The sequence below is a fragment of the Trichosurus vulpecula genome, chromosome 2 (genome assembly GCF_011100635.1).
Source record: "Trichosurus vulpecula isolate mTriVul1 chromosome 2, mTriVul1.pri, whole genome shotgun sequence".
In the NCBI taxonomy this organism is placed as follows: Eukaryota; Metazoa; Chordata; class Mammalia; order Diprotodontia; family Phalangeridae; genus Trichosurus; species Trichosurus vulpecula.
Window position 1 is genome coordinate 302,110,272 of NC_050574.1, and position 14,117 is coordinate 302,124,388.

General features: G+C 44.7%; 1 protein-coding gene across 5 annotated transcripts in view; it reads left to right on the forward strand.

Annotated features, from left to right (window-relative positions):
• The first annotated feature begins 331 nt into the window (after positions 1-331).
• Positions 332-14,117, forward strand: part of RALB (RAS like proto-oncogene B) — a 90,576-nt gene continuing 76,790 nt past the window's right edge. For 3 of the 5 annotated variants that reach the window (XM_036746520.1, XM_036746516.1, XM_036746514.1), the window contains exon 1: positions 332-416. The gene's annotated coding sequence lies outside the window, so the exon portion shown is untranslated. The remainder of the gene's footprint in view (positions 417-14,117) is intronic. The other 2 variants (XM_036746518.1, XM_036746517.1) reach the window with 1 other exon arrangement.

Sequence of the window (14,117 nt, forward strand, 5' to 3'; positions counted from 1 at the left end):
AAAAGTATTGGTCGCATCTGAGTTTCTTGCATTTTCCAAAGGGAAAAGAGAAAAGGCCACCAAAGATCCAAACAGGAACTGGGGACTTTGAAACTTGCCCGGGAGGAACAATGCCCTGGAAGCATGCTGCACACCCCACAGATAAAACTTTCTTGGCTCAGCGGTTTGGGCAGCGCCTTATCTCTGACCGTTTCCTAGTGTGAGCTCACATCCTGAGCCCTTCCCTTTTCTCCTAGCCCTCCCAAGCCAGAGCAGGGGGGAGGTGGGGAGAAAGGAGGAAGGGAGCGTGGGCGGAGTTGCCAGAGAGGGAGGGAGAGCGGCTCTGGGAGGCGGCCACTGCCCCCGCCCCTGCCCCCGGCTTTCTCCTGCTGCTGTCTAGGAAGTGGCCTCCGCACGTCCAGGCTCCGGTGGGTGCTGTAAGTAGCAAAGCATTTAGGAGGCAGCTTCAGCTTCTTGGGTCCGTGGCCCACCGGGCGGTGGTGGGTGGGCCCTGGACCGCCCCTGCCAGATGTGGTGACAGCTGGTTTTTTCCACGCTAGCCTTGGGGGAAAGGAGAAGGGGTGGCAACTGCCAAGGGAAATCTTAGGGCTGTTTGGACCATAGATTTCCAGCTGGGAGGGAGGAACGTTAGGGGTCCTCTAGCCTCAACTGTATAGCTGGATTTGGAGTCTGGAAGACCTGGGTTCGAATCCCGCCTCTGACACTGGCTTGTGTAACCCCTGGGCTTTATCCTCCTCATTTATAAAACGATGAAACTGGACTTGATAGACTCTCGAGTCTTTTATAGTTCTAAATCTGTGAGCCGTCTCCTTTTAGAGATAAGGAAATTAAGGACCAGAGAGGTTAAGCCACTTGCCCAAGGTTGCACAGGTAGTCGAGGCAGAGCTAGGATTCAAATCCAGGCCCTCTGACTCCAAATTGAGTATTCTTTTCCCCTATACCGTGCTTCTTCACTAGGGTCTCCTAGCCTTGGCAAAGGAGTGGGACTGGAAAGGGATGAACAAGATGCAGAAATTGCCCTAGCTGGGGTAAAAGGAAGACCCTGCTGGGCTGGGAGAAGACTGGCGGGTGCCTCATGAATGCACAAACTGACTGGCCTTTTGGGACCTTTGACTCTTCATATTGGGAGCTCAGAGAAGCTAGTGGTAATAGCCACAGGGTGGGCGCTTGGGAGAATTGTGAAATTGGTAAAGTTTGGTTTTGCCACTTTCATAATACCCCTTTTAAGCCCTCTGTTGTTCTGTCTCTGTCTCTCTCTCTGTGTCTCTCTCTGTCTCTCTCTGTCTGTCTCTCTCTCTGTGTCTGTGTCTGTGTCTGTCTCTGTCTCTCCCCTCCTCAGAGTACCTTCATAGGGCCTGAGGGCCCACCTGCCCAGGAGGAAAATAACCTGACAAGTCCATTGACACTAAGGGGAAATGGGATAGTTTGTTACACCAGTTCTGGCCCAGGCTCTACTTCTGTATGTCCCTTTGGGTCCATTTCCCTCTCTGGGCCTCATTTTGTCTTTAGTTGTAAAATGAAAGGGTTTGATTAGACGATTTCCAAGGTCCTTTCCAATTCAGACATTCCGTGGTCTGAGAGATAAAGGAAGGGGGTTCAGATGGGGAAGGGAAGGGAAAGGCGGCTATGGCTTCTCTGCTCTTGGAAGGCCCAGCTGATGAGGCAGGGCTCACAGTCTTGTTAATGGGCTAGGGGTGGAAGGTGGAAATGCACAGCTGACCTTGGGTGGATTTGATGATGTTTGTTTTCATGCCCCTAGTCCCCCTTTCTCTCCCCACCCCCCACCTCCCACCTCCACCACTGGCGGAGCTTTCTGGACAACTGTGAAATTCACTGTGCTTAGGTGGGCCCGGACACAGCTTTGAAACAGAGGAAACTTGTTTTGGTCCCTTATCAGTTTTCCCTGTAATTGACTCCTTTGGATTCCCCCAGGTTCCACCCTTTTAGAATTCCATTCCTTTGGGCTTCTCTTCTGTGATCCTCATCCCCTCATTCTCCTCTCCACCCTAGGACCCCCACCTTGGGGCTAGCCAATCTTTCCCTCTCCCACCCCTGCCTCTGCCCTAGAACATTCAGTTCTTCAGGGTTTTTAGGGCCCAAAGGTTATGTATGAGAACATCACAGGCACACCCGAGATGCAGATGTTTTAGACCTCAGTGCTTCAGAGATCCCTGATTTCATCCACCAGTTTAGATGCTCAGAGGATTTAGAGCTGGGACTTTATGTCATCTGGTCCAGCCTTCTCACTTTCCAGATGAAGAAATAGGCCTAGAGGGTTTAAAGGATTTACCCAAGGTCACTCAAGAAGCAAGTGACTTGAACTCAGGTCTTCTGATTCCAGATTCATGCTCCCTTATGCCAACCTCTGTGTGCTTTGATGATTCTTCATGGATTTCTATGGTTGGAAAAAATTTAGGCTCTGGTGACCAGCCATCTCATAAGGGGCTTTTTTTTTTTTTAATACTTGAGCAGGTTGCTGTCAGGTGACAGATACACAGTTCATTGTTGGACCCCTACTCTAGGCCTTTCCAGTTTGATACGACCTACTTGAACTTGTACTCTATTGTCCTAGCTTTTAATGACCTAGGGGCATGGATGGAAGACTTACGAAGAGGGCATATAATGTACCAGTGAAATCATAGGACCTGCCCCTCTCTCTATCACATGTTATTCATCTGTATAATTGAGAGTCAGCATGGTGTGGTCGAAAGAGAGGCAGCTTCTATCAGTAAAACCTGCGTTCAATTCTTGCCTCTGACAGATAACAGGTTGTGTGACCCTGGGTAAGTCACATAAGTCATTCACCTCTCTCTGCACCTCAGGATATCCTCATAAAATGAGGACGTCAGACTAGTTGACCTCTAAAGGTCCCTTCTAGCTCTGAATCTAGGGTTTCTGTCAACTAGCAAAAGTCAGAGCTTGCAACAATTTCCCGATACTGACTGCCCTAACTAATCACTGTCGCGCCCTCCACTCATTTAGCTGTCAGACTGCTGGGGTCCCTTTGGCATCTTTATCACCTACTTTCCTTCAATGGTAGATTTAAAGGTAGAGAATAACTTAACTTCCATCCTGAGATAAGAGGGTCCCCTTGGGAACTAACTCAGGGACGGTCCAGCCTGTGTCACAAAGGATCTGTTCCTTCTTGAAATGGAAATCAGTATCATCTCACCTGGTTACCTTTTTAACTCTAAAGCCTCCCCTTGGTTGATTATCTCTAATTTATCTGGTATATAGTTCATTTGTACATGTTGTCTTCTGCAATTAGTCTGTGAGTTCCTTGAGAACAGGGACCATATTTTGCCTCTCTTTAAATCCCAGGGCTTAGCACAGTGCCTGGCACATAGTAGGCACTTAATTTTTTACTGATCAAGTGACTGAACCCAGGCACTGTCAAGAATAAACCAACTCACTGATTTAGCGCTGCAAAGGACCTTCCTGTTCATTACACCCAGCCCCTCATTTTTAGAATGGCTTTTTAAAAAAAAATCTGATTTTTTTACTGTTATCTTTTGTTTTTATGCTACCTTTGTTTCTGAATGTGTCACTTCTCAATTGCTATCAAGTCTAGCAAGCCATCCTCTGTAGCAGATTAATAAAAGAAGGACAAAAAGTGGTTCAACAAAACTAACCGTCCCATCCGCTGGGTCTTACAGCACTGATAAGCAATGTATCACCATCTTTGTCCCCTCTGCCCGCCCTAGGAAGAACTGTGTTTTCTCAACCCTTCCGCACCAACGCATTCATTTTATAGATAGAGAAACTGAGGCCCAGAGAGAACAAGGGAGTTGCTGTAGGTTATAGATGCAGCGCTGCTTCAGCTGACCTCCCACTGGGGTGTCCGTATCCTATCTCGTTCCCTCACGGCTCTGCTTCTTGTGCCGTCCGAGAAAGTGCTCAGTTGATGGTTACATGAATGACTGTAAAATATTAGCTGTGCTAAGCTTTAAAATGTGCTAATTGGATCACTTGGGAGGGTCTGCCTACCTCCCTGGCCACACACAGGTGCGTATTTTAGTTGGGGTCTTTTGGAAACTGGTTCCCCCTACCTTTGAAATAGGAAGATGGAATTTTAGGGCAGATAGGAAAGGAGGGAAACATGGCAGGCTGATGGGACAGGATAGCTCAGTACGGCCTTTTTATCACATAGTTTGGCTGTGGCCTAGTTTGCCTTCTCAGAGGGCCATTCTGGGTGTGTGTGTGTGTGTGTGTGTGCGCTCGCGCGCGCTCGTTTCCTGTATGTTATTTAACCTTTTGTCATCAATGCAATGGTTTCGTGCTCTTCAGCAGCTAACACACTTAATTGATGGGGGTTCACGGCCTTTGAAAAGTGGGTTGTTAGAGTGCTGGATGTGGAGTCAGGAACATAGACTGGGATCTGGCTTCTAATCGTGCCAATAAGCTGTGTGATTGGGGACAAACGGCTTAACCTCTCTGAGCTTCAAATTCCGCATCTGTAAAGTGGGGGTGAGAATAACCAGGTATCTAACTCACAGAGTTGTTGTGACACTCAAAATAGATAACACATATAAAGCAGTTTTCAAATTTTCAAGTGATATTTAAATGTCAGCTAGGAGAAAGGATAGGTGGGTTGATATTTCTCGGAGAAAGAGCCCTCTCTGCCTACTCTGCCCTTCCTCCGAAAACTTTCCCCACCTGATGTCTGAAATTACTTTTACCAGGCAGCAGAGGTTTCCATTATGTAATCAGAGATAAGATACTTCAAATAGCATTCCTAAATCATACTCAAGTGTAAATGACTGTTATGACATCCTTTCCTGAGAGCAGGATGGGGGGGGGAGTGGCAGGGGGAGAGCATAAGGGCATTGGGAGGACCTCAGAGAAGAAGAGAAGGAAGCAGAGAGACTGAAAGATCCCCTACTTCACCTAAGGGGGTAAGGATCAATTTCTGGAGTCACCTAACAGCTGCACTGGTCTGATGTACACAAAGAGAGATTGTGGGTTTGTTAGGTGCTCCCATGATTGCTGGCTTCGACATTATCAGCAACTCTACCTGAAGATGTGTCCAGGTGACTGTAGGATAAGCCAAGTCACATGATAGTGGGGGATGAGTCCAGAGGTTCACTGCAGCCAGCTCTAATGGACTCCCTATAGCAGACTGTTCAGTTTTCAGGCTGACCATTTACAACGTGGAAATTGGACAAGCCTACAAACCAGGGCTTGATTTGTGGTTTTGTTGATCGTCTAGATTTAAGAAAGTAATGAAGAAAATGTTAATGATGCAGATTAAACTTAAAAGAGTAGCATGTGCTGTTTTGTTTTTCTTTCTGAAGAACTGGTTGTTAAGCATTTGCCACTAGGAAAGTACCACACCATCTCCTGCCACCCCTGCCTTCCCAGCCTCAGCCCATCTCTGCCTCTCTCTCTGTCTACCTTATACTGGCTGCTATATCCTAGCGGGGTGGGGAACCTGTGGTCTCGAGCCCACATGTGGCCCTCTAGGTCCTCAAGTGTGGCCCTTTGACTGAATCAAAATTTCACTGAAGTTTGGATTTAGTCAAAGGGCCACACACTTGAAGACTCAGAGAACCATGTCTGGGCTTAAGGCCGAAGGTTTCCGACCCCATAAGATATTTCCAGTGGCTGTGGGGTCTTCCAGAGGTTCATTGAACCTTGAGTCTCACAGTTGAAAGGAATGTTAGAGGTGAAGTCCAACACTACCAAATTAAGGATAGTGAACTCACTCTGACCTGGCCTGAAGAGAACAATAGAGCCCAGGACAGCCCAGCCCGGTTGCACAATAGGCCAGGACAGCCCAGCCTGGTCACACTGTCCAGCTATCATATTAAATGGTGTCTTGGCATGGGTGGGGCAGCCTGACAGCCCCAGAGGAGGCAGAAAGAGTCTATCTTTGGCCCTAGGATGGAAATAAGTAAAGCAGGTGTGAGTGTGGGAGAGATCTTTTAAGATGGGAAGAGAAAGGATAGAGACATTTTCTGACTCTCCATGTCTATTCTCATTTCCTTTCTCCATATTTCCACAGAACCCATTGTTGACACAGTCCCATTTCCATGGTTTCTATGAAAGACAGCTTCCCTAAAAAGCCCTTTGACCTTTCTGTTAATAGCTCTGGGTCTATTTGTTCCTTTTGGACAGATGGACTGGTGAGGCTGTTCTAACAGGAGAAAGTGACCTCTCTGCTTCCTGCCCATTCTCAGGAAGCATCTTCATTGAACTCTGGGTCAATACTTTTCCCTTTACCTCACTGAGTTTATGACACTATTTGTTTTTTTACCAGACCCCTCTGACTGAACCTCCTGGGCCCCCACAGGAGAGTCAGCCTCCCTGGCCTCCACAGGAGAGTCAGCCTCCCTGGCCCCCATAGGAGAGTCCGGGGTCAGCATGGCCTTCCGGGGCTACAGGACATTGGGAATGGGGGAATGAGAGGAAATGCCCATCAGGGGATATTTCATCCTCAATCCTTACTTTAATCGAGATTTTAAAAGGTCCTGTGAACGAGGAGATGGAAAAGGGGAAGGAAACCACCCAGGGCTTTGGGGAGCACTGGAAAGAATGATGAAGTCCAGAGGAAAGTCATGGGCGTGCTGCACTTTGACCTTTGAACTGGTACAGACTGTCAAGGGAGAAACCAGAACATTTCAGCATCCTAGAATTTTGGGGCTAGACAAGGTGGAAGTCTATAGTGGGAGCCAATGGCAGTGCTTGCCTGACCTTGCAATGGTGTGCAGGCTCACTGGGCCCACCATCCACCCTTGAAGAACACACGTGCCTTCAGTATACCTAGTTACAGGGGTGGGGAACCTGTGGCCTTGAGGCCATAAGTGGCCTTCTAGATCCTTAAGTTCGGCCTTTTGACTGAATCCTAATCTTGTTCTGTAAAATTTGGATTCAGTCGAAAGGCTGCACTTAAGGATCTAGAAGGCCACATGTGGCCTCAAGGCCACAGGTTCCCTACCCCTGAGTCCTAGTACTTTAAAATGGGATGCTATCTTGCCTGGGTGCTCCATCACTCTGGAAATGCTCTCTCTCCCAACTGTCCTCCTACAATCCACCCAGAATCTGTCACTGCTCGATTCATGCAAACTTCTCTGTCTTGGATTTCATTCTCTCGGGGTTGGGCTCTTTGTGCCTTCCAAGGTGAAAACTCTCTTCTCCTGTCTGGCGAGAGCTAAAAAGATTGTTCCCAGGTCTGTACTTGCATCCTCAGCACCTAGCACGGTGCCTGGCACATAGTAAGCCTTTAACAAATGCTTGTTGATGAATTGATTTTCTCTCTTTATAATTAATTAATTTTTAGTTTTCAACATTCACTTCCATAAGATTTTGAGTTCTAAATTTTCTTCCCCTTCCTCCCCTCCCCCCACCCCAAGATGATGTGCAGGCTCTACATATACATTCATATTAAACATATTTGATAATTTGATTTTTATAGTAATATTTTGGCAACAGTGAGGCTACAGATGAATAAATATTAGGCTTGGAATAATGAACCTGAGTTTGAGTCCCAGCGGGCCCAAGCATTATCTGTGTAACTTCGGACAAAATACTTAACTCCCCTGCTTCTCTTTGTTTATCGGTAAAATGGAGGTAGAAATACTTGGAGGTGTTGTGAGACTCAAATGAAATGATGATTATGAAAATGGTCTGCAAATCCTAAATCATGAGATTTTTGTGGATTTATAATGTCTGAACTTGAGGAGGTAACCTTAATATTGGGGATTTCAGGTTAGTAGGAGAGGAGGAGAGCATGTTGTCAGCCTATTGAGGGAGGCATTTCTATGTTCTCCATATGCAATAATATACCTTAGTCCGTCAATCAGTAAACATTCACTAAATGCTTACTGTGTGTCAGGCACTGTTCTGAGCTCTAGGAAAAGAAAGAAAGGCAAAAGACAACCCCTGTCCTCAGGGAGCTGACAATCTGATGGGAGAGACAGCATGCAAACAACTATGTATGAACAAAATATATACAGGATAAATTGAGGGTAATCTGTAGAGGGAAGGCAGTAGAATTGGGGGGGGGGAGCGGAATTGGCAGAAGGTGAGATTGCATTTGGGATTTGAAGGAAACCAGGATGTGGAGATGCAGAGGGAGGGCATTACAGGTGCGGAGGACAGCCAGTGAAAATGCCTGGAGTCCGTTGATGGAATTTCTTTCTGCCCATGAGTAAGGCCATTCTTGCCCTGCATTTTCTTGCCTGACATAGGTCTGTAGGCACCACATAAGCCCTTCCATCCATGAAACAAAGGGCAGAATCTGGCTTTGCTGAAAGATTCAGGGATTTGGAATCGGGGACCTTGTGTTTGAATCTTAGCCTTATTCTTTAGTGACCATGTGCTCCTGGGCAAGCCTCTCTTTGGCTTTAGTTTCTTTATCGGTATAATGCAGGGGTTGTACTAAGTGAATGTTAAGGTCCTTTCTGGCCCAAACTTCATCATGCTTCTGTAATTCTATGGTAAACGCCGTGTGAATGGAACAGGAATATTAAGAGTTCAGGAGAGGGAGAAGGCTTTGCCTCAGAGTTGAGTTGGAGAAGACCCTTCCAACTCCAAATCCAATTATTTTGTTATAGATCGATGTTAATTTGGAGAAAGCTGTTGTTGTTTCATTAATTTTAGGTGTTGCATTGTGGGGCGGGAGCCAGCGGGTAGCTTGGGCTAAGTCCTTTACCATGTGGAACCTTAGTGATTGTTGCTGTCTGGTCATTTTTCAGTCTGGCCGACACTCTGTGACCCCATTTGGGGTTTTCTTGGCAAGGATACTGACTGGAGTGGTTTGCCTTGTCCTTCTCCAGCTCATTTTATAGATGAGGAAACTGAGGCATAGCCCAGGATCACACAGCTAGTGGAACTCAAAAAGATGACTCTTCCTGACTCCAGGCCCAGTGTGGATCTACTGTACCACCTAGCTGCCCAACACATAGTAGGTGCTTAAATATTTACCGACTATTGACTGTTGTCCTTATAGTACTTCCTTTACGTAAAACGCCTGTCAGGGTTGAGGGTAGGAATGATGAGGATGGAGCCTGTTACTGTTGTTTCTGTACCCTGACTTCCTTTTGGCAGTTTCTAATCTCTGGAGGAGCATGGTGTAGTTGCTCGTGGGTTGGGGTGAGGGAAGGGCAATAAGTTATGATATAAACCACTTAACCTCTGTTAACCTCAGTTTCCTGACCTGTAAAAAGGAAGATAATAATGACACCTACCACCTAGGTTTGCTCTGAAGATCAAATGAAATAATATTTGTAAAGTGCTTTGCAAACCTTAAGGTGACATTGAAATGTGAGCTATTTATTAGAATCCTGTCTCAGTCACTCTCTAGTTCACAAGAATGTGCCTGTAGATGCTGCTGGATTGAATTTTGCGGGTCACGAAGGGTTAAACAGAAAAGTCTTGTTTCTTCACACAACAAAAATCCTTAAAAAATAGCAGAGTCCCCTTTCCTGCCTTGTCACTATGGATGAGTCCCTCCTATCATGGGCTTCACCTATAGCTGGAAGGCCCATCTCTTTAGACTAAACCCTCAGTTTATAAATGAGCAAGCGGGAGGCCCAGGGAGGTTGTGGCCGGCCCAAAGCCCCATCAGTAGTAACAGACAGAGAAGGGGTTTGAATGCAGACCCTCTGACTCTGGAGGCAGCGAGAGCTCTCTCCACCGGACCAGCTGCTTCCTCCACTCAAATACCGAAGTGCCTGCTGTGCATTTTCTCCCCAATGGAGCATAACCTCCCTGAGGGAAGGGATGGTGTCATCTTTGTCATAGTCTCCCTAGCACCCAGAATAGTCCCTGGCACAGGATGGCTATTTCATAAATGCTAATTGACTGACTGACTGATTGCTTGGTATTGTGAAGACAAAGGTAGATATTGCCGAGTGTAGATGGAAATGTTCAATGAGAGGAATCTTTTTCTCCTTGTTGTGTAGGGATTATTTGTCATTTTGGCTGTGTAGCTCCAGTGGTCATTCTGGCACCATGCAAAAGCAGGGGCTTAGATGGATAGAGCACTGGACCTGGAGTCAGGAAGACTCATATTCCTGAGTTCAAATCTGGCCTCAGACATTTATTAGCTGTGTGACCTTGGGCAAATCACTTAACACTGTTTACCTCAGTTTCCTCATCTGTAAAATGAGCCGGAGAAAGAAATGGCAAATCACACCAGTATCTTTGCCAAAAATACCCCATAAAGGGTCATGAAGAGTCAGACGTGACTCAATAACATAACATATAGAAAATGCCTTATTCAATCAAGTTGACTTGCAGAGTGTTTCTCTAGAGGACTCTCTATCAATATTCTGAACATCAAAATCTGTTCAGGCTTCTTTGTGAAGAGGGAGCAGGTGTAGAAGGATTTATGGAGTCATGTTAAGTCTGGAGTAAAGTCTAGAACCCCTCTCTCTTTTGAAAAATTAATCATAATTTTTTTCAAGTAACATTCTTTCTCCCCTCTTCCCCCTCCACTTCCCCACCTGAGCAGAAAATAAAAAGGCCAAAACCTTTGTAACAAATAGACAGTCAAGTAGACCTAAGTTTCACATTGCCCATGTCCAAAAATTTGTGTCTCCATTCTGCATTCTGAGTCCGTCACCTGTTTGTCAGGATGTGGGTAACACTCTTCATCATTAGCACTCTGAAATTATAGTCGATCGTTGCATCGATCAGAGTTCTAAGTCTTTCAAAGATGTTTTTCTTCTCTCTCAAATCTCTTACATGAACTCTTTTTTTTGTGATTGGCTTTTTTCACTTTTCATCAAAAACCATTCAGCTAATTGAGATCCCAGGACAGGCTGCCCAAGGCCTGGGAAATAAGAGAAGCTGATCCTCAGCCTTCCCATCTTGCCTTGGGCTGATGTCATTGGGCATTCTTCACTTTTGCCCAGGCCATCCAGAGTCCTCATACCCTCCCCTTTGCCATCTCTCAAAGCTGCCTCTCAGGGATGAATTCAAAACTTGTTCATACTAAGTTGCAAAATAACTGATTAAACTATTCTCCCTGAGGAAGTTTTGCATTTTGAGAGACCCACATTGTGCAAGATCTATCTGGGGGAAAGGGACTTTGTATCATCATCTCTGACATACTGTACTCTGTTGGTGGCTGGTGGGTTGTAGCCTAGGGCAAATCACTTAATGTCTGAACTTTAGTTACCTCACAGGTTTGTGGTGAGGTGAGGATGAGAATGTGTGTGAAAGCACTTTGTAAGCAATGAAGGGCTATAAAAATGTAAAACTTCATCATGCATACCACATGAAAAGAGGCATGTGGGGCAGTGGTTGGAGGGGATGCCTGGTCTTGGAATCAGGAAGACCTGGGTTCAAATCCCTGACCCTGACACATACTGGCTCTATGACCCTGGACGCATCATTTCATCACTCAGCGGCCCAGGCAACTCTCTAAGGCTCTGGGCTGCAAAGAAAGGACTGGTCTGCCAAATGGGTGCACGGCGTTTCCTCATCAGGTACATTCCTCGTACCAGTGAAATAGCAGGTCCGTTGCCCAGCTCAGCTCAGCTACCCACTAGGGGTAGCTCTGAGCAGCTGGCTTTCATGCCATTAAAGTTTGACTCTGTGTATGACACACATTATTAAGTTGCGGGTTTCCATTTACCTAGGAAATGAAAAAAAATAACCTCTAAATTAAAACAACTTTTCAGAAATATCTATCTATCTGTGTATTTACTTATCATCTATTTGTCTGTCTACTTTAATTTATCTATCTACTTCCATCTGTCTGTCTGTCTGTCTGTCTACATCTGTCTATTTCCATCTATTTCTGTCTGTCTCTTTCTGTCTGTCTACCTCTAACTGTGTATCTATCCATCTATCTATCTATCCATCTGTTCATCTATCTAATCTATTTACCTATCTTCTTCTCTTTTTCCTTCCCTCTCTCTCCTTTTTCCCTCCCCCTTCTCCCTCCCTCTCCTAAGTCACAGAGAAGGTGCTGCTTTGCATTGGGAGAGTGAATTTCTCAACAAAAGCTCCCTACACTAATGGACTCATACGTCTAGTAAAATATATATTATATATATACATGTTACCATAAATTTGACATATATAAAATGAATATTTCCTCATAAAAGAATAGAAAATTATATATAACATAATTAATTTCTTATGTACAGCTTTTTAAAAAGTACGTATTAAATTTAACAGGTTGCTTCCATCAATTCCTTGCTTATATATCTGCTTCTGAACCTCCTTTCAGCTAGATAGAGTGCCAGACTCATCTTCCTGAGTTCAATCTGGCCTCAGATACTTACCAGCTGGGAAAATTAGTTAATGCTACTTGCCTCAGTTTCCTCATTTGTAAAACGAGCAGGAGAAGGAAATGGCAAACCGCTTCAATATCTTTGCCAAAGCACTAAATGGGGTCACAAAGAGTCACAACTCAACAATAATAACATTATTATTCCTTCCACACTTCCTCCCCCACCCCAAATAATAGCCCTCTCTTCTAACAAATGAGTACAGTTGAGCTAATCCAATCTACACTTTAGCTGTGTCTGATAAGGTCCCATCCTGCCCCTCTAGCCTGTCCTTCGTCTGCCAAAAATTTGTGTTGTTCAGTTATTTCAGTCATGTCTGACTCTTTGTGGCCAAGAGTGGGGAAACACAAATCATTGTCAGCCTTCTGGGGTCATGGCTAGTTATCGAACGGAGTTATTTAGTCTATCATGGTTGTTTTCTTTTCCATATTGTAGGCAGTTCTGGTTTTGCTTACTTAACTGAGTAGTTAACATGAATCTTCCCAGGATTCACTATTAGAAAGTAAGCTTCATGTGGGAAGGGATGGTCTTGCTTACTTTTAATTGTATCCTCAGTGTTTAATAGTGTCCAACACATAGTAAGTGCTTCATAAATGTTCCATCTATCTGTCTATCTATCTATCTATCTATCTATCTATCTATCTATCTACCTATCTAGCTATTATCAATATATCTACCTATCTCTGTCTCTCTTCTCTATTACCTATCTACCATATATCTATGTATCAATGTATCTATCAATCATCTATCTATTTATCTGGCTATCACCTATCTATCTTTCTCCCATTTATCTGTCTATCTCTGAACTTTGATAGTACTTGTCATTTCCTCCTTTGCATTACAATTCCTGGTACGTGTCTTAGTTGCGTAAGCTCCTCAAGGCCAGGAATCATGTCCCATAGCTCTTTGTATTCCCCATGGTGTCCTATAGACACTCCAAGGATCTGCACTCCCTCCACATCCCAGATCACAGCTCTTCTCTAGATTAGTAGATGGTCTTCTTGAATTGCTAAGGCTGAAAATTCATCACCCTGCAGCCAGCCTAGTGATAAACCCCATCAGACTTCATGAGGTCGGTCCTTGGCCAGCAGACGTATAGTTTATCACTATATAGTGATTTATAGATGGAAGGGCTTAATAATCTATTGAATTGATTGGCAGATAATAGATGGAAATAAGTATTTCACCATTAAATTTTTACAGAGATATGACCTTGTGTGCTTCATAGATAACTATGGAGAGAATATAGAAATCAGCATTTTTCTGAATTCCCAAAATGTGGGGAAATTATTATGAACATTCATTTTTTACTTTGGGTGGGGCAAAGACGTGGAGTGTGGGAGAAGTTTCCCCTGTTTCTGAAAGAAATGAAAGAAACTCCTAGTGTCAAAATGACTTGTTCTTTTATTGGCATGGTATCACTTCCTTCTGATACATACAATGTAGCAAAAAAAAAAAAGTCATCAGTGACTCATATGTAGCCTCTTGACTCATGTTTGCATTTCTTCTTGCGCAGAAAAGGAGCAGTCTGTCTGGGATGGGGAAAAGGGGGAGGGGAGGAAAGAAAAAGGAGAGAAGGAAGAGGGAGAGAGAAAGAAAGGGAAAAGAAAGAGAGTTGCAAATGAAAAAGGGAAAAGGGAAGAAAAGAGAGAAGAAAGGATGGAATGAAGGGAGAGAAAGAAGGAGTGAAGATATGACGAAGGGAGAGCAAGAAAGGAGGAAGAGTGATGGAAAGAAGGAAGAAGAGATGAAAGGATATGAATTAGCATTTTTTTCACCATGGTGAAGAGTTATCAGTTTTTTGAGTGTAGGAATTCCCAGTCAAAACAAAACCAAATACATCATTTGTGATATCCCCTTGAGACTATGTCC